This window comes from Sapajus apella, unplaced genomic scaffold, assembly GCF_009761245.1.
Source record: "Sapajus apella isolate SASKATOON/1434 unplaced genomic scaffold, GSC_monkey_1.0 scaffold12, whole genome shotgun sequence".
NCBI classification, from domain to species: Eukaryota; Metazoa; Chordata; class Mammalia; order Primates; family Cebidae; genus Sapajus; species Sapajus apella.
In genome coordinates this window covers 17798088-17818632 of record NW_022436952.1, presented here as the reverse complement: position 1 = coordinate 17818632, position 20545 = coordinate 17798088, and the positions used below count along the sequence as shown (strand labels likewise).

Sequence of the window (20545 nt, the reverse complement as noted above, 5' to 3'; positions counted from 1 at the left end):
GCGGGTGTTGAACAATGAGAACACATGGACACAGGGAGGGGAGCACTACACACTGGGGTCAGTTGGGGGGAAACAGGGGAGGGACGGTGGGGGGTGGGGAGCTGGGGAGAGATAGCAAGGGGAGAGATGCCAGATGTAGGTGATGGGGAAGAAGGCAGCAAATCACACTGCCACGTGTGTACCTATGCAACAATCTTGCATGTTCTTCACATGTACCCCAAAACCTAAAATGCAATAAAATAAATGGGAAAAAAAAAAGATTAAAGAAAACGTAAAAAAAAAAAAAAAGAAAGAAAGAAAGGGCAGACTTATCTCAGACCAGGTGTGAACACTGCAGAGTGCTGAGAGAAGCAGCTCAGCATCTCGGCAAGGCCAATGGCCAGGACAAGGCAGGGCAGGCCCGGCTTGCTGGGCAGGAACACACAGGTGGGCGTGCGGACAGATGCCTCCAGGTAGCAACAAGTTACAAGGTGAGGGTGAGGGACCTCTTTTTGCTACTAGTGAGATATAGCCCTTCAGTGGTAGGAGGAATCTCAGAAATCATTCCCTCCACCCTTCACCTTCCTAATATTTACTCAGAGTTTTTTTTTTTCTTTTTTTAAACAATAAATAAGGACCCCTGACCTAGACCCCTCAACAAAGGAAGGAAAAAACATTGTTCATTCAAGGGCCAAAAAAATGTGTCCCTCCCTCGATTGCTGTGGCCAGGGCCAGAGGGCAATGGGCCAGTTTCTCTATAAACAACATCCTCTGTCTCAGCAAAGTCCTCTAGGAAGGGCTTATGTCTCAGCAGCCACTGAAGTTCAATTCTTAGTTCCACTTCCCCTGGGACACCCATTTGCTCAAACGGTTTTGATTTCCACCTTGCTGAAAACCAGATGGTTAAACACTCTGCCTTTCTATAACCCTGCCTGTCTGGGTGGAGGAAGCCTAACCATCTGTACATGGGTTTTCCGGGATGAGAGGTAGCCCTCCTCCAAGCACGGTGCATAGACTCAGAAAGCAAATAAAGCAACAAGAATGCTCAAAAGAACACAGAGGGGCTATCGCCTCCATGAGAGCAAAATAACCACTGCCCTGTCAAGACTATTTTAGCAGGAAGGAAACAGGCATATTAATCAGGAGAACTGATACGTGGTATATGTTATGGAGGGTTCCTGATATGGTCAGAAAGAAAATCTGGAGTTAGAAGCGTCAAGTGGTCGGAGTCCTGATCCTAGTATCTTTTAGCTGCATGACCTTGGTAAGTAACTTACCTCTCAGAATCTGCTTCCTCCTCTCAAATGGGGATGTAGTATCTGCTCCAACAACCTTATAAGTGGTTTGTGAGAAAATGAAAGTGAACATATCATGCAAATGCAAAGGAACTTGTATGCTAATCATATGGGCACAAACACAGCAGGATTTGAGGAGTTGAAGGCTCCTTCCAGTGAGTTCTCTTAAGCTGTGAGACAAGGAGCTGGCTAAAGATCACCCTCCTCTCTCTAAAATGTAAGAAACCCCAACTTCCCTGGAAGCCTGTCACATTTATAGGCAACATTCATATTCCGCAGCTCCTTTCCCTAAGCAAGGGTCCTGGACTGCCCAACTCCTCCTCTCATCGTTTCTTGGAGTCCCTGGGGCACTGTTGCATCCACTGGGCACCTTCTTCTCCTACCATTGCTGCCTCTGATGCCCTGCAGTCCAGATGGTGCCCAGGATGCCTGGTAATGAAGTATATTATATTCTGTTTGTTAGATGAAGCCCAAAGCAAGGATGCTTAGTACAATACGTCCCTCTAATATTAACCGAAACTGCTCATCCTCTCTTTACTCAGAGATCCTTTTCTCCCTTAAGCTCCAAGATGCCATGGAACCTAGCTTAAGAGGAAGGAGATCCTAGTGACAGATTCTGGCCTACTTAGAACCACTTTCCCACTCTGACCCTGAAATTCTGAGGTATAGCTAAGCTTATAATTAACTCCTTCTCTCTGGATGCATTTTCTATTAGGAGACTCTTTGTGGGATGCCCCACAAGTGCACTACACAGACCCAACTGATTCCCAGATTCAGCTGCCATTCTAAATACCTCCTGGAAAAACACAGCTTTTTATTTTTTCTTCCACAGTTTGGAAAACACGACCCTCCAACATCCATGCGCTCCAGCTCCAGGATGGGCTCTGTTTATCTGCACCAGACTTGCCTACTGCAGCCTGTCGGCCAGTGGTGACTGCTTCAGGGATAAAGAAGTCTTTGCAAATTTAAGCTAAAGATATATAAGAAGAACATTGCTGGAGTTTCCTCGGCTCTTAAAATAGATATTTGGAAAACCAGCCTCTTTCCCCATGAAGAATCAGAAATGGGGACTCCCATTTGACTCCAAATGATGGAGTCAGAATTTAAATGCACACTTGTGACTCCAAAGCTAAAAAAGGTACTGTGTGGGAACCTTCCTGTGGATCCTGGGATAAGAAGTGGCTGCTCCTGAGTCACTCCAGTTTTCATGAGTCCCAGATTCCTTACCACAACTCCACTGGGCTTTCTTTAAACTTCTTAGTTGATACCTGTTTCTTCTACTGTTTACACACATTGCACACATTCTATTTTGAATCTCTTGGTTCTCAGTCCTTAAATTTCATCTTTCCTGTAGTTGGACCCTCAGAACATCCCAGCCTCAACTCCCAATCAAGAGCATTTCTAGCACAAAGTTGTGATTTTCTTTCATGTGTTGTCTCAAGCTTGAGAGCAGATCTGCCTTTGAAACCTGCTGCTGCTGCTGCCACCACCAGCACCATCATAGCTGACTACACATTGTGTGCAGGGACTATGCTAAGCAGGGAATCTATTATCTCCATGGGATAGGGTTTTACAGATGAAAAAACAGTAACGTAATGAGATTGGGTAACTGGCCCAAAGCCATACATATGATAGATGGTAGAGTCAAAATTCAAATGTACACTTGTGATTCCAGGGCCAGAAAAGGTTTTGGTAGGCTATGTGGGGACCTTCTGGCTAATTCTAGGATAGGACAGGGCTATTCCTAGGTATCTTTCAGTTGCTCAGTAGAGAGGGAGGTGGTCACTCACTAGCAGATTTCTGAGTTTCTTTAGACTTGGGCTGGTGGTGAAGAAGCTGGGCTGTGTACCCTCAGTTCCTAACTGACCTTCAGCTCTGTCTTGTTGGGAGCATTCTCCTCCTCAGGAGAGGAGGACAAGGGCACAATACTCTCTCAGGAACTGGCGTTTCTTCTTTCTCTTGGAACATCTTTCCTCATTTTAACTCTTTCCCAATCACTCAAGTGCCCTCTGGATATGTCCATTTGTCCCAAAGTCTGGCCTGGTCTGGCAGATAACTTAGAAAACATGTGCATGTGCCGCCCTCCTCTCCGCTCAGGATCTCTTCATTCATTCATTATTTATTCTGCATCCATTACATGCTGAACGCTCGTTACTTATCTGTGGAGGTCACAAAATAAGTTCAGAATATGACAAATGTCCTGCCCACGAAGAGCACAGCTGCCAGTCCTGTATTTATAATATCTCTGCAATTCTACCTTCCCTTCTAATTTGACTGCTAGCTCTGCTTCTCAGGCTGTAGCGGCCTTCTTGGAATCATGAGAGCCAACATGAGAACTAGGTCAGTAAGCTGAGGATAATGAAACGGAAAAATGGAAAGAGCCCCAGTGACACTGCTGGGTTGTTAAACTATCTAAACTGCATGTTTGTTTTCAGGCTTTAAGTCAATAAGATAATGTGTCTTTATTGCTCCAGCTGGAAGCATCCTAAATGATACACTCCCTCCAGGTGCCAGGAAAGATGCCAAATAGCAGGCCTAAACTGTCTTACAGCTTGGGATCCAAAATGGGAAAGGACTTTGTCCCTGCCAATCTCCATACAATGAATGCCACGAAACTCTGGCTGATCCTGTTCACTCCACTTGCCCACCCCAGGTCAATCCCGTGTCTGGTCAGATGCAGTGCTGTCATCAGCCCAGGATGCAGTATTGGGTTATGGGTCTCGCATGTGGCCACAAAGGAGGGCACTGTGTTTGACGAAAACCACGCATCATGTGTACAGCCCCTATGGTGAAGACAGGCAACACATCTGCTAAAATGGGGTTTAAAAATGAAGTTAACACTTGGTTCCGAGATGATCTATGAAAGCAAAACAGGTTCTAGGAGCCAAATGTGGGAACAGCTATACAGCAGAAAGGGTGGTACTGGTGGATTTCATACACTGATACTTAAAAAGGGAGATAAGGGCAAGAAATCCATTTTAAGATTGAAGAAACAGCACAGATGATCCTATCTTCTCTTCTGGGGCAGAGACACGGGCACAGGTGAAACTCAAAACAGAGCACGTAGCAGGACTGGGCGTAGCCTTAGGGAACCTAGGCTTTGTTTAAGCTGAAAAAGTATGAATCTATTCAGCATCAGGTTTGGCCATCAGATTTCTCTAACAACTGGTTAGAGAATCTGTAAAGCACAGAAGATGGGGACAGTAAATATGGGCGCTGGAGAGGCGTGAGAGTAGTGAAAGCTGGCTGGGCCCGGTGGCCCACGCCTGTAATCCCAGCACTCTGGGAGGCCAAGGCGGGCAGATAATTTGAGGTCAGGAGTTCAAGTGACAACAAAGGTGGGCAAAACACTGACGTGATCCAGACAGAGAGGACCTGTGGCCACACCTGCCCTGTTCTGTTTAGATCTGAGCTCTCTCCCCAGCAGGACCCATCAGCTGTAGCGTCTCAGAGCTAGGCAGACTACGTCCTAGGAAAACACGCCTTGGGGAAGCTTCCTGAGTGAGGTGGCTCCTGTCACGGTATCAATGTCATGATGTGTCTTATATCTGCTGCCCTGACCAAGAACCAGGAAATACTATTTCCAGTGACTTCTCGAGCAGGTGTGGTCCCCATCCCATGCCAGACTTGACTGTGTGGCTTCAGGATCTGTGTTGGGTTGCAAGGCAAGGCTTATCCTGCCTGGTGCCTGTCTTGACATCTATATTGACCTATTGGTTTTGTTTCCCTCAGTTGAGAGTAGAGATAATAGTAGCTACGTCTTTCAAATACAGTGTGGCTTCATCTTGAGGACCTAGGGAAGAGTGTGTTTATCCTGTCCTCACAGACTAGAAACATATGCCTGTGAGGTGGATCCAAGGGCAGTGGTCACTCACTAGGAGATCTGTGAACATTTCTTTAGACTTGGGCCGGTGGTAGAGCAGCTGGGCTGTGCATGCCCCAGTGCCTATCTGTGGGAGGGTAACATCACACCAGGCAGAGACATACAATCTACACCCTCCAAGGTTACATGAGAGCAGTAGGGATGACAAATCTGTGTTCTGGAGACTTTACTTCCTGTTCCACTCTCCATTCCAAAAAGTCAATGTAGATGTTTTGGCTTTATTAAAGAGTATATTAAAGGGTATAGGCAGGGCAAGGCATGGTAGCTCAAACCCCTAATCCCAGCACTCTGGGAGGCCAAGGTGGGTGGATCACCTAAGATCAGGAGTTCAAGACCAGCCTGGCCAACATGGTAAAAACCTGTCTCTGCTAAAAATACAAAAATTAGCCATGTGTGGTGGCACATGCCTGTAGTCCTAGCTACTTGGGAGGCTGAGGTGGGAGGATCACTTGAACCCAGGAGGCAGAGGTTGCAGTGAGCAGAGATGGCACCACTGCACTCCAGCCTGGGTGACAGAGAGAGACTCCATCTCAAAAAAAAAAAAAAAAAAAAAAAAGGCATAGGCAGTTGGGTGGTATTGTAAATCGCCTGTTTTGTTCAACAGGATGTGTTTGCTTTCGGAAATTTTTATTATTGGCTTTTCTAAGCTGCTGCTATACAACTCATTATTTAATAGCATGAAAAAAGGATCACGTTAAGTATTTTTTAAAAGGCTGTAGAATGGATTGTACGCTGTGGGCCCAACTATGTCAAAAAGCATAGCTTTAAGTGTATCTATGCATAAATGTATACAGCAGGAAGAGATAAAAATAGTAATGTTGGGTGTCTGCATGAAATGATTGTAGATATCCACCTTTTTGTGCTTTCCTATATATTCCCATTTGTAAAATAACAATGCATAATTTAAATGATTAGAAAACGGTAACTTAAAAGCAAATCTGTTTGTTGACATGGCTCCTATGGTGGTTCAGTGAGTGTCTTCACCAACAGAGAGCCACCCAGGATATAGGATCAGAAGACATGGGCCTGCTTCCCAGCTCAGTCACCTGCCTGACACTCTCTAGAAGCCATCTGCCTTCAGATACTCAAGTTTCTCCACATGTAAAATTAGAGTACTATCCGCTTTGTCTGATTGCTGGAATTACTGTAAGGGTATAAGTTAGAAAACAACACAATGTATCGGGAAAACAGATAAGGAACAGGTAACATTCAAGTGATGACACATGTTCCTGGCTGCCCACATCTCTGTAGCCATTACTTTTCAGTCCAATTTTCTTATTCCTCTTCCTCTGCCTAAAAAGGTAAGAAGCTCCTTGAAGCTCAGCTCAAGGCCACTTCTTCTTCCCAACCTATTCTCTCTTCCTAGATGAGCTTGTCCATTCTACGACTTCAGTTACCATCTGTTTATGGCTCACAAATTGATTGTCTCAGCTCAACTTTCAGACCTGTATATCCAACTACTTTGTAAGTATAAAGACTTGACTTTCTCACCGGCACCTTGAATCTAATGCATCCAAAATTAACCTTAAGGCCTTCCCAGATCCCACCACAACAAATTTGATCCTCCTCATGGCTCTTTTCTCAGAGACGGCCACCAGCATCCAACTAGATGTACAAATCAGAAACCCAGGGAGCATCCCTACCTCCTCTCTTTCCCTCACAACCCATGTCCACCCCATCACTGTTTTACATCCCACATGTCTCCAAACCCTCTTCCCTTTTCATTTCCACTGCCATTACTATAGTCCAAGCTATCCTTGTCTATTGCCTGGATGATGGCAATAGGCTCCACACTAGAATTCCTATATCTACTCATTGCTTCCGCCAATCCATTCTCCATTCTGCATCCAGAGAAAGCTTTTCATTTATGTATTTATTTATTTTTATTTTGTAGAGATAGGGTCTCGCTATATTGCCCAAGTTAGACTCAAACTCCTGGTCTCAAGTGATCCTCTTGCCTTGGCCTCCCAAAATGTTGGGACTACAGGCTTGAGCCACTACACCCACCCTCAGAGAAAGCTTTTTTAAAAAATCAACTTTATTGAGGTATAATTTGCATGCAATAAAATTCACCTATTTTAAGCATCCAGGTTAATGAGTTTTGACAAATAACTCCATTCTGGTAACCACCACCCAATCAAGATAGAAAATATTTGCAGCACCCAGGAAGCTCCCTCATGTCCTCTTATTCAATCTTTCCACCATGCCTGCTTCCAGGCAACTAAGAATCTGATTTTTCTCATTATAAAATAGTTTTGCTTATTCTGGAATTTCATGTAAATGGAAACATATATTGAAGGCTTTTTGTCTGGCTTATTTCACTCAATAAAATATCTATGAGATTCACCCATGTCCTGGTACGTATCAGTAGCCTGTTGTTTTCATTGCTGAGTAGCATTCATGCTATGACTATAGCTAAGCATGTTCATCCATTACCCTGCTAATGAGCATTTGAGTTTGTTCTACATTTAGGCTATTTGGTATTATCTTTTCCCCATCCTTTTACCAGCCTACCTGGCTCTTGATATTCAAAATGCATCTCTTACAGGCATCATGTAAGCAAGTCTTGTTTTTTATTCAGTCTAATAATCTCTGCCCTAGTGGGGTGGGGTGGGATGGAGCAGAACTAATAGGCTTATGAATGGGATAAGTCTAAGAGCATAAAGTATTTGTAGAGGTTTGCCTTCATCTTACATAAACTCCAGATATCTGCTGGTTCTAAAAGCATGGTCTGTGGACCCCGATGCTTCACTGACACCCTTTCAGGGATGTGTGAGGTCAAAACTATTTTCATGATATAACACTTGAGTATTCTTTGCCTTTTTCACCATATTGTCATTTGCACACATGATGCAGGAGCAATAGTGAGTAAACTGCTGGGGCCTCAACACAAATCAAAGCAGTGGCACCAAACTGTGCTAGAAGTCACTGTACTTTTTCCCTCCACACACTCAAAAATTGAATATAAAATTTAAAAAAGAAGCCAATTTCACTTAAGAGGTACTTGATAACAACAGTAAAAATTATTAATTTCATTATATCTCAACTCTTGAGTACATGACTTTATAACGTCCTAAGTGACCGAATGGGCCTTCTGCTGGTTTTTGAGCAAAAATGTACATGTGCAATTGTGTAAGATGCAAGCAGAAGTAGCAGCATTTTTCCCCAGAGGGAATATTTAATCAATTAATTCATGATACACGTTGATGATACTTTTTTCTTCTATGTTTTGGCTCAATTCTCTTTAAATGTTTCTCCATTAAGAAATCCATCATTTCTACGGAAAGAATAAATTCTCTACCACGGTAGATCAAACTCTTTTTTTAAGAGCTGCTATATACCCCACACCCAATGGGGGTATGTAAGACCCTTCAGTCTGACATAGCAGTATACGATACCCCTATTGTTAACATCTTTTGTTACTCTATGATAGTTTGTCACAATTAATGAACCAATATTGATACATTATTAACTGAAGTCCATACTTACTCAGATTTCCTTGTTTTTTCCCAGCGTCCTTTGTATGTCCCAGGATCCCAGTGGGACACCGTTCCACTTTCAACCCCACAGTAGCCGCTATCTTCTTGAGTGATCTCATCTAGCTCATGTTCAGCTCGCCTCTCAACCTTCGACTTACTAGGGACCTAGAGGTGTCCTCGTGTATGCTCTTATACAACTCCTTCCTCTCTATATCTCACTCCACACTATCTGTCTGCTTCCACTGCTCTGAATCCCAATTTCCACATCTTCCACTCAGTGGGACCACTGTGATCTACACAGACTCCAGTTCTCTGTGCCACGGTTGGGAATAGTTCCAAGATAGACAGTTGGGTGATCATGGGGTTTACCTCATGAGTTTCCCTCTGTCTGGGATCAGTAGTTTTGTGCTACCTATTTTTCACTGCCTGAAAATAGCTGTCTCATCTGTTTTGTCATGTTGTATAGCAGTTCATGGTAGGAGGGCTAGCCTAGTACCAATTACTCCATCATAGCCAGAATCAGAAGTCCAAAGAAAGCTTCAAAAATTAGAAGTCTGATCATGTCCCTTCTCTGGTTAAAATCTTTCCATGGCTCTAAGAATAAAGATCCAAATTTGAAAATGGCCTGTGGGGTCTTATATGATCTGAGCCACACCTGTGCTCCAGCGTCATTCCCCCTCCTCCTCATGCCCTCGTTCCTTCCTTAGCCTTTGGCCTTCCTTCAATCCCTTGCTGTTTTCTCTTATCTCTAGGCGTTTGCATGTGAAAGCACACCACCCAACATTCTTCCCATCCTTCTTCACCAACTGGCTACACGCCACAATAAATGAAACCTGTGAAATTAGCATAGCATTAGATGGAACAGAGTCTAAAAACAGACTCATATATGTATATATTTCAACTCAATGAGAAAGGGAGAAATTATTCAACAAGGACAGTTAATTCAATTGGCTAGCTATGTTATCCTTAACTTACCCCATATTCAAAAAGAAGCTTCGGACAAAGCGTTAATAAGCAAAATGTATAAGGAGCTACTCCAAATTGATAAAAAGAAAGCAACCCAATAAAAACTTGAAAAGGAATAGGCAATTCATGGAAGAACTACGACTAACTGATAAACATAAGAAAAAATAAACATAGAAAAGACATTCAACATTAAATATTAAATATAATAAAATATATATTAAAAATAAAATATTGATAGTATCCAATGTTAGGGAGATAAAAAAAGGCACTCTGTTACACTGTTAGAGTATAAATTAGTACAGCCAACTCATCAATATTTTAAATGTACTCTGACCCAGCTCTCACATTTCCAGGAGGCTATTCTACAGAAATAACGCATGGCCATTAAATTGCCTGTATCAGGAAAAAAACTGGAAAGACTCTACATGCCCAATTATAAGAATATATAGAAACTATAGGACATCCATACATCAGAACACAATGCATCCATTTAAAAAATGAGATACCTCTAAATTATTTAAAAAGATGTCTACAGTATAATGTTGAAAGTTAAAAGTGAGTTGAAAAACAAACATCACACTATTAGTTATGCATGTATACCTCATATACACACACACAAGAAAAGAATCTGAAAAGATACACATCAATTCTAAAGGAGAGGATTTGAAGGGGGAACTCAGGAACCCCCTTTTTTTTTACTTATACACTTCTAAAGTATACCATTTGAATCTGTCACAAAGAATATTTCACTTTTGTAATGTAAAAAACATTTAAGTGTACTTTTTGAAAAAGAGAATAGATTAGCTATTACAATCAACTGCTCAAATGCTCACGGTGAACTAGTGCAGTTTGAGTTTAACATTACAGCAGGGGGCTGTACTGCCACCTCGTGGTAGTTTACTGCCACCGTAAATTGCCTATCCAAAAGTTTCTGAATCTCAGCGCTATTGCCGTTTTGGGCGGGACAATTCTTTTTCGTGGGGGCTGTCACGTGCATTGTAGGAAGTTTAGCAGTATCCCTCGCCTCTATCCTCTAGGTGACAGTAATATCCCCTCCCCACGTTGAGACAACCAAAACTGTCTCGAGACGCTGGCAGTTGTCTCCTGAAGGGGGAAAAAAATCACCCCTGGTTGAGAACCACTAATGTGAAAGAACGAGTCTTGTGAGTGCAAAGTAGAGAAACAAAAGGTGTTCATTCATTCACTCATAAGAATATCGCACCAGGTAGTCTTTATAAGATAATTTCCTCATGTCAGTTAGAATGAGTGTTCTAACCCACAGGTGCACACACACAGAATTATTTTCATAGCTTGAAGAAGATATTCTGTAGTTTAAACTCAGTAACAAGAAAACCTGTTTTCATCCAGTAAATCCCCAATTGCCCACAGGGCAGAAGCAACAAGGATGCGAAGCCTGCCACACGTGTCCAGACTCCATTCCCAGGCCCAGGGCAAGACTTAAAAGCACTCTGGGCCTGGCACGGTGGCTCACGCCTGTAATCCCAGCACTTTGGGAGGCCAAGGCGGGCAGATCACAAGGACAAGAGATCGAGACCACCCTAGCCAACATGGTGAAACCCGATCTCTACTAAAAATACAAAAATTAGCTGAGCATGGTGGCACGCGCCTGTAGTCCCAGCTACTTCGGAGGCTGAGGCAGAATTGCTTGAACCCAGGAGGTGGAGGTTGCAGTGAGCTGAGATCGAGCCACTGCACTCCAGCCTGGCGCCTGGCTACAGAGCAAGACTCTGTCTCAAAAAAAAAAAAAAGCACTCTGTACCATGGCTTCATCACAGAGCTCCAGTCAGTAACTACCACTAAATGTAAACCAAATCCTTCCTGTCCCTCATTTAGCCACTAATTTTCCCTACTTCAAAACATCCCTATGCCCACTGCTCTCCCAGATGCTCTCTATGGTCTACATGTCACAGAAAGGCCTTTTTTTATGCAGGATGGGGAGGTTTGTGGAAACTGGGCTCTGCTATCCACTGCCCTCACCCCAAATAGCATGAGCATATTATTTAACCTTTCCAGATCTCTATCTCCTCACTCACAAAATAAAATGCCCTTAATAGATACTCAAAGTTCCCTTTCGGTTCTAAAATCTATGACCAGGGATGATTACAAATGATCCACTGTAGGCTTTTTATACAATTGTAAGTATTTTCTCCAGTAAGGATTATTCTACATACAAATAGGTTGGTGTTACTGGGATCTTTTTCTTTAATTTCTAGCGTTGGGTGTCCTATAAAAACCATAATACTGAATAACCAAAGAATCCTAAGCCATAGCTTCACTACATAGTTATTGTATTTCTAGGGTTTTGTCAATGTGCATCATCTGATGTCAATAACGTACAAATGAATATTGTCTAATGTCTTCCCACTTTCATTGTAGTCATATTTATTCCAGGTCTAATATATGAAGCTGATTAAGTGGATACCTGGATTAATCTGAAGTGCTTCCTAATTCTCCGTGTTGCTGTATCCTATCCTAAGGATCTTCCTACTAGGATGAATTGGCATATCTTCTGATACAGTCAACTTTGGCACACCAAGCAAAAACACTCATGGAGAGGAATAAACTACACATGAATGAACTGGCTAGGCCTCTAGATTCACTGGAGTCGCACTCTTACACAAGGTTACTTCCATAGTCAGCATGTAAGATGAAAACAGGGAAATACCAATATTGTCTTTATAAATCCTTGAATTTGCACATAAAATATAGCTGGTTTTGTGTATAGCTCTGATAATAACTCATATATAAATAGATAAATAAATAATAGAATTTTATACATATATGTAAAATATAATTTTATACTATTCTTAATTACACTAATTTATTTTTTTGTTTGGGGGGGATATCTTGGTGCATATGAGTGAATTCTTGTTAAGTAAAATGTAAGTATTAGATGATTTTTCCTGAGATGGTTATCTCAAGCCACTGCATTTTGTATAGATGACTCTTGGCAAAACATACCTAGCAGTCATCAAGTATATATCTAACATGTCAAAGGTCTTAGAAGAACAATTTTTCATTGAAAAACTCTATTTCATGTGATTTTTTTAACCACATGAAAGTATTATTTTGTTTAAAATCAGCAACAAAAGACCTAAACAAAAATAGGTTTCCCTCATCATCATCATCATGATATGAAAATTATGGTCCCTGGTGATGTTAAAATTGAGAATAAGGCCAAATGTTAATATCAAACCAAAATGATCATGTTTCACAGGCATATGTGAGTGATATAAACAGTGAGTGGCACTGGTATTCAGAGGAGGAGATTATTTTCAGTTACAGTGGACAAAGAAGAGGTAAGGGAGGAAGTGATACCTTAAGCTGGGTCCTAAAGAGGACTAACTTGTAAACCGAAAAGAGTGATAATGTGATAACTGCCTCTTAACTTAAAGAAAACCTAAAAAGTATTAATGCCAAAAAGACAGAAAGCCCTGCTTTAATCACTAAATACCTCTTCCTGCAATCTTCAAATCAAGCCTGGGGTCACCCTAGCTTGATTTGATATACACCTATAGATATATAGGTATCTATATATATAGATATATAGGTGTATATCAAATGATATCAAATAAAAATCTGAGTTTAGAAATAGCCACTTATGACAAAATATGCCTCTGACCTTGGCTGTCCATAGCTTGAAGGATTTTACAGACATCTACATAATGAGGCTTCAAAGATAATCTCAGAGGACAGAATATAAACTTAGTCAGGGAAAGGTATGACCATTTATTGGGTTCAGGATCTGTGTGATCCACTACTCTCCAAATGAGGTTCCCTGGGACCAAAAATCCCTAAAACAAAACAAGAAGTGCAATGTTACAGTTGGAGAGGTGCTTAAAGACCTCCAGGCTCAACTCCTTTATTTGCAAATGGAGAAAGTGACCAATTTCATACAACAAGAAAAAGGGAGTCACAGCAGTAAAAGGCAGCAGTGCCCACCCCAGCTGTCATGGTCACAGACACCTTCAGCCACCCCATCATGGGTATTCCAAGCCCATGGTGAGCCTGCGGCCATCTTAGGTCTGTTCCACCACACACGCTCCACTAAACTGCATGAGTCATATCATTCACCCCTGCACCCTAAGCAGCAAGCACAGTGTACTTGGTAGACAGCAGGCCCTAAGTATTGTGAATGAATTAATGAATAAGCCCCAAATTCCCCTGGTCTGATTCTACGCCCAACAGGCAAACTTCTGCTTGTGATTTACTTCTCCATTTTGATTTTTTGCCTATAGGGAGAAAACTGCTGATTAACTTTGAGCACTTCTTTGAGCTTATCTCAAGGTAGTAGGGTTACATGCTATTTATCTTATTCTACATATAATTATATATTTTCCTAATATTCTACAGTTTATTATTTCTTCAATCCTCTCTCCATCCATCTCCATCTGCATCTCCAAAAAGCAATACTTAAAGCTCCTTGTGGATTTGTTTGGGGGAAGAAGTAGTTATTTCTTTCTTCCCTTTTTTTTTTTTTTTTTTTTGAGATAGAGTCTCGCTGTTGCCCAGGCTGGAGTGCAGTGGCGTGATCTCGGCTCACTGCAACCTCTGGCTCCTGGGTTCAGGTGACTCTTTTGCCTCAACCTCTTGCGTAGCTGGAACTATAGGCATGTGCCACCATGCCCTGCTAATTTTTAGTATTCTTTAGTAGATATGGGGTTTCACCATGTTAGCCAGGATGGTCTCAATCTCCTGACCTGTGATCTGCCTGCCTCGGCCTCCCAAAGTGCTGGGATTACAGGCGTAAGCCACCGCATCCAGCCACAGAAGTAGTTATTTCTAGACCTCAGTCATTATCAAAGTACAGTGTAAGGTTTATTGCTGAGGTAAAATGAGGAAACTGAGGCAAGTATTAAGAAAATGAGAAGCTAATTTATTTAGCTCCCGGGCGAGGTTCTGTGGTCCAAGAAGGGGCCAAAGAAGTCACACCCAGCTGTTCAGGACGTGGGGTTTTATAGGGAGGGGGGGCAATTGATTGGCTATTGGGAAACAAAGTGAAGGCAATTTCATTGGCTCTTGAGAAACAGGACATGCATGGAGTGAGCTATCATTGGTAGATGGACGGGACTTTGGGTAAGCGGGCCTTGATTGGCTACTGGGGAAACAAAGCAAAGGCAACTTTATTGGCTGTTGAGAAACAGGACATGCATGGAGCGAGCTGTCATTGGTAGGCAGGCGGGACTTTGGGTAAGTGGGCCAGCCAGGGGCGTACGGGGCAGGCTGCTACTGGGTAGGGTTTGGTGGGGCTTCTTTAAATATTTTGGTGGGGTTTTTCAACAGCGGGCTGGGGGTTGAGTGCATAGTTTGGTGCTGAGTGTGGGCCGAGGTCAAGATATTAGAGGAAAGCCAAACAGACTAGAGATAGACTATGGAAGTCCCTTCTAATCTGGGGCATCTCTTTGTATCTCCTTAAGAGAAAGTACTTTTTAAGAGAAAACTGAAAAGGAGACGAGGAGCAGTCTCTAATTCTGCCAGAACTGAGCAGCAGGGCCATGGATCCTGGGGACGCAGGCTGAGTTCACAGAAGGTTCAAGGGACTAGGGCTTGCCCATGTGCTATAATGCTAAATCCAGTCATCAGCTTCTCCATACCTATTTATTTCTCCTCTTCCAAGGAGTCTGACTTATCCTACACTCATCCTTCAGAGAGGCAGCTTGTATAATGGAAAGAGTATGGAAGTAAGATATCTTGTTTTTTTCAGAGCTTCAAATAAAAAGGGAATATTAGTAAAATCAGGCACTTTCCATAAATCATTATTTACAGATGAGGAAACTGTTAACTTGCCCAAGGTCTCTGTGCTGCCCACACACATTTTACAAGGTTGCTGTGAAGAAAGACTAAAATGAGGTTGTGTGTGCACACTGTAGATTCCCAGCTAACAGCAGGACCTTCTCTTATTTCTATTTCTTACCTCTGTTCTGGAGATTGCAGGTCCAATCCTCCATAATCACAGCCTTTGCGCCACTACTTGGTGTAAGGCCGGTTGCCTCACTGGGAGCTGGGACAGGCCCATCCCTCTCCATGCTTGAAAATTACATCACCAGAATCTGCACTCAGCATCTAGCTTCGCCACGCCCACCTCTGCACTCAACACTAAACTCTGCACTGGGCACCTAGCCAGCCGTTCAAAAACCCTGCCAAAATTTAAAAGAGCCCCACCAAGACCTGCCCAATAGTGTATTGCCCCATCCAGCCCGCTCACCAGAAATCCTGCCTACCTACCTATAGCAGCTTGCCACGTCCATGTCCTGCTTCTCCACAGCCAATCAGAGTGCCTTCCCTCCATATATAACCCTATGCCTGAGAGGAGTCAGGCTGACTTCCCTGGCCTCTTTGCCGAGGACCACAGACCCTCTCTTGAGCCGAATAAATTGGTGTCTAATTGTTCTCATGCAGGCCTCAGTTTCCTCATTTTAAACTCGGCAATAGACCTCACAGAGAATAAACCTTACACTTGGGTGTAGCAACCTTTCCATTCTCACATATCTTCCTGGGAATTGCCAGCATTCTCCCAGAAACTCTGGCAAGAAATTCTGGATTGAAGTTTTCTCCTTTTCCATTGTATTTCTTTTTCCATTCTCTGAGACTCTACTCAGAATGTAGAGTCTGAACAGTATCTTTTGAGCTAAAAGCTAAACTTAAGAACTTCAGCAGCCATTTAATCTTCAGGAAACCCTAAACACAGGCAAGTCTGAGTACCCAGGGCCCTGAAGAGTCAGATACTGGGAACGCAGACAGTTACAGATAGCAGTAAAGGTAAGGTTCCTGATGAACACACAAGTGCAGGGTGGTGGAAAGGCCCCTGCTGGGAGTGCCTGGATTCTAATTTCCACAATGTGATAGTTGGCTGGGTGACCCAGAACACGTTACTTTTCCTTCCTGGGTGTTTCCTTCTTATGTACAAATGGGGAAATGGCTGAAAAAAATCGATGACACCTTGATGCCTGACTTGGTGTCTGGCCCTGTGTCAACTGCTGCATGTCAAAATTCCATTTAATCCTCACAACCACCACTTAAAAGTAGCTACAATACAACAAACCTCAAATTACAAGAAAGGAACCACAGAGAGTAACCTGCCTACACTCATATCAAAGAGCAATACCACTCTCTGAAAATGTAGATAAACAGATCTCTGATACACATCCCCTCCTACATTCACACTGTCCGTCTATAAAACGGTTCCGCCATACTGCAGACCTAAGGGACTCGTTGGTGCCTGACCTGGCCCGGACATGGGAGCCTTGGGCGCTACCTGCCTCACCTTCCAGCCAAGTGCTCCAGGCTACGCGGGCCCTCAGCCTGTTTCCGAGCTAACGACCCGGAGGTGTCTCGGATAGGAAACACACATGCACCCCACTGCCACACACACAAAGCCCAAAGACACTCTCCAGGGGCAGAGGGGGCGCGTCAAGGTGGCCGAGTCCCAGCTCCAGCAGAAGAAATTAGATCTGCGGGCCTGGGGAAAGGCCCAATGGGGAGCAGCCGGGACACCAAGTCTGACAATCCACTGCTGGACACTCACACCCTGTCCAGCGTCTGCTCCTCCCCGGTCCAGACACGGGGAGGATCTCTGCAGGGAAGGACAGGGAGGACACAAGACGCGCCACGCGCAGAGCCCGTACACACAAAGGAGCCGGAATCGGAAGTACGTGCAGAGGCTCCTGGGAAATGTAGTCTGGCGCGGCCCGGTCGCTGGACTTGAACTGGCGGTAGTCGGGCTAATGTGAGAACCTGCACTGACCCCCAAAATACCCGGCTTGTTCTACCACCAGAGACAAGCTCTTGCGCGGCCCGAAAAGGAAGGTTAACGTTGGTGTCCTGGGGAAAGCAGACTGGAGCCACTCGGGGCGTTTAATAAACCATGGAGGACTATTGTGAATTTTTTAGGGAGAGACAAGGGGAAGTCGGGAGAGCAGAAGTCCAGTCCCTTTATCGCGCTCCACGAAATAAACAGGGCTGCAGCGCCACTTCTGAGCGCCCAACACCACAGTCACACACCTGAGGTCCTGCCTCGTTCCAGGATCCTAACGAATGAGCCTCACTCTCACATTCTGGTTCAGTGGTTCCCACGCCCCTGCAGCCGAAGCAGGTGGTCCTCCGATGGGCGTTTGGGCTCCTATCACAGAAGTTCTGTGTTCCAGTTCATGGAGAGCTGGAGCCCTCCCTGGGCCATCTTACATGCCTCTGCCCAGAAAAGTGTCCCGTTATTCCTATTTCTTATTTCCTGTTTCCTAGCTACTTACATATCTTATCACATTCCTCCAAATCCGTTAGTGATTGATTTTATATTTATGCAGGTTCCATTCCGCACCACACTCTCCATGACGGACCCTTCAGGATATAGTTCTACTCGGTTCTACTGGTACAAGAATGAAGACAGTTGAGTTGTTGCTCTCTTTTTTGTCGCTTCCAGAATCAGGAGGTGGCAAGAACCAGCTTTTAGGACAGCCCCAGGCTTGCCACTAACTCCACCACCAACCACACCCCTCAGGAGAAGAGCTGTACCTAAATCCAGCCAATTTTTGCCCCTGTGCTCTAGATCCTGTCTTCCTGAGCGCGTTTCTGGACAGAATGTTCTGGGCATCCACAAAAATGCTATTGTAAAGAAAGCAAAATTGCAACTGTGAAATCCTTCTGCCAGGGTTTATTTTTCTTTCTTTTTCTTTCTTTCTCTTTTTTTTTTTGAGACAGAGTCTCACTCTGTCGCCCAGGCTGGAGTACAGTGGCACAATTCGGCTTACTTCAACCTTCGCCTCCCAGGTTCAACAGATTCTCTTGCTTGAGCCTCCCAAGTAGCTGGGATTACAGGTGCGCACCACCAGTCCCAGCTAATTTTTGTATTTTTAATAGAGGTGGGGTTTCTCCATGTTGGCCTGGCTGGTCTCAAACTCCTGACCTCTGGTGATCCACTTGCCTTGGCCTTCCAAAGTGCTGGGATTAAGGCATGAGCCACCATGCCTGGCCCAGAAATTATTATGCTTGAGCTAGTCTGTATTAAAGTCTTGATTGTATTTTTCACTGAATCCATTGAATTCTTCAGTTTTAGATTTTCTGTTTGGTTATTTTTTATATCTCTGTTAAATTTCTCATTCAAATTATGAATTGCTTTCTTGATTTCATTGAATTGTGTAATTGTATGCTCTTGAATTCCACTGAGCTTCCTTAAGATTATTATTTTAAATTCCTTTTCTGGAACTTTGTATACTTTCTTATGATTGATGTCTGTTCCTGGAAATTATCGTGTTCTTTTAGAGATGTTGTGCTCCTTGCTTTTTCATGTTTCATGTGTTTCTACATTTCTTTCTTTTCTTTCCTTCCTTCTTTTCTTTCTTTCTTTTTTTTTTTTAAGACAGAGTCTTGCTCTTTCACCCAGGCTAGAGTGCAGTGGCGAGATCTCAGCTCATGGCAACCTCTGCCTTCCGAGTTCAAGCAGTTCTCCTGCCACACCCACCCAAGTAGCTGAGATTACAGGCATGTACTACTATACCAGGCTAATTTTTGTATTTATAGTAGAGACAAAGCTTCACCATGTTAGCCAGGCTGAATGAACTCAAGCGATCTGCCCACCTCAGCCTCCCAAAGTGCTGGGATTACAGGCGTGAGCCACTGCACCCAGCTCTGCATTGATTTCTAAATACATGATGAAACAATCACCTCTTCCAATTTCATGGAGTAGGTTCTGTAGGGAAAGGTTTATTTATATGGGTCTTGGGGTGTTGCTTTAATGAAATGTGTTGGCTTTCGTTCTAGGTGGACACAGTAGTGTATTCTCTATGTAGTTTCTTCAGCTATAATATATGCTAGTGACAGGCCAGGTGAGGTGGCTCATGCCTGTAATCCCAGCACTTTGGGAATTTGAAGTTAGGTGTTTGAGATCAACCTGACCAAGATGGTAAAATTCCATCTCTACTGAAAATACAAAAATTAGCCAGGTGCAGTGACGGGCACTTGTAATCTCAGCAACTCAGGAGGCTGAGGCAAGAGAATTACTTGAACCCAGGAGGTGGAGGTTGCAGTGAGCCGAGATCACACCACTGCACTCTAGCCTGGGTGACAGAGCAAGACTCTCAAAAAAAAAAAAAATGCTAATGACATTTGTGAATGTTTCAGCGGCCTAGGCTGAGAGGTGGTAGTGGTGGTCATGTGGCTTTTGCACAGGGCTGTTTCTCAAGTCACAGGCTCCTTTGTGCACATGGTGGGTCAGCCAACTTGGGCTCTGGATCACTGGGGTTGGGGTTATGGGGCTATTAACTCTAAATGGGGACACGAATGCATTGTTGCCTGGCCAGCCTAGAGGGTGCCTGCCAGTGGTGGCCTGTGGCACTGTTTCTCAGACCCTGGACACAGAAGTACAGCTGCTTGGCTGTCCTGGGAGCATGTCTTCTAGGCAAAGCCTGTGGGCTATTACTTAGGCCTGCGACAAAAGCACAGAGCTGCTTGGCTGGCCCAGACGTATGTGTCCTAGAGCAGTAAAATAAAAATATATTGGATATGTTCAGTTAAATAAATATGTTTATGTAATTAATTTCACCTCTTAAAAAAGTTTTTAAGATATAGCAACTAAAAGTTAAAATTACATATGTCACTTACATTGTATTTCTCTATATATATAGTGGTGTAGATGTGTATGAATTATTTTAAATTCATTGAAGAGTCATCTGTGTTTTAGCATATGGTCAACTTTCCTGAATAATGCATGTGTGCTAGAAAAGAATGTATATTCTATTTGTTGCATGCAAAGTTGCATGTAGATGTGTTATCTTGAGATTCATAATCCTGTTATTGAAACTTCTTTTTTTTTTTTTTTGAGACGGAGTTTTGCTCTTGTTACCCAGGCTGGAGTGCAATGGTGCGATCTCTGCTCACCACAACCTCCGCCTCCTGGGTTCAGGCAATTCTCCTGCCTCAGCCTCCTGAGT

General features: G+C 43.5%; 1 protein-coding gene across 2 annotated transcripts in view; it reads right to left on the bottom strand.

Annotated features, from left to right (window-relative positions):
- Positions 1-17260, bottom strand: part of TRIM16 (tripartite motif containing 16) — a 46294-nt gene extending 29034 nt beyond the window's left edge. Inside the window, exons 1-2 of one of the 2 annotated variants that reach the window (XM_032280214.1) lie at positions 16081-17260; positions 15538-15593 (exon numbers count right to left, since the gene is read on the bottom strand). The gene's annotated coding sequence lies outside the window, so the exon portion shown is untranslated. Of the gene's footprint in view, positions 1-1256; positions 5528-15537; positions 15594-16080 lie in introns of those variants that run through there. The other variant, XM_032280215.1, reaches the window with a different exon arrangement.
- Between the last annotated feature and the right edge of the window lie 3285 nt (positions 17261-20545).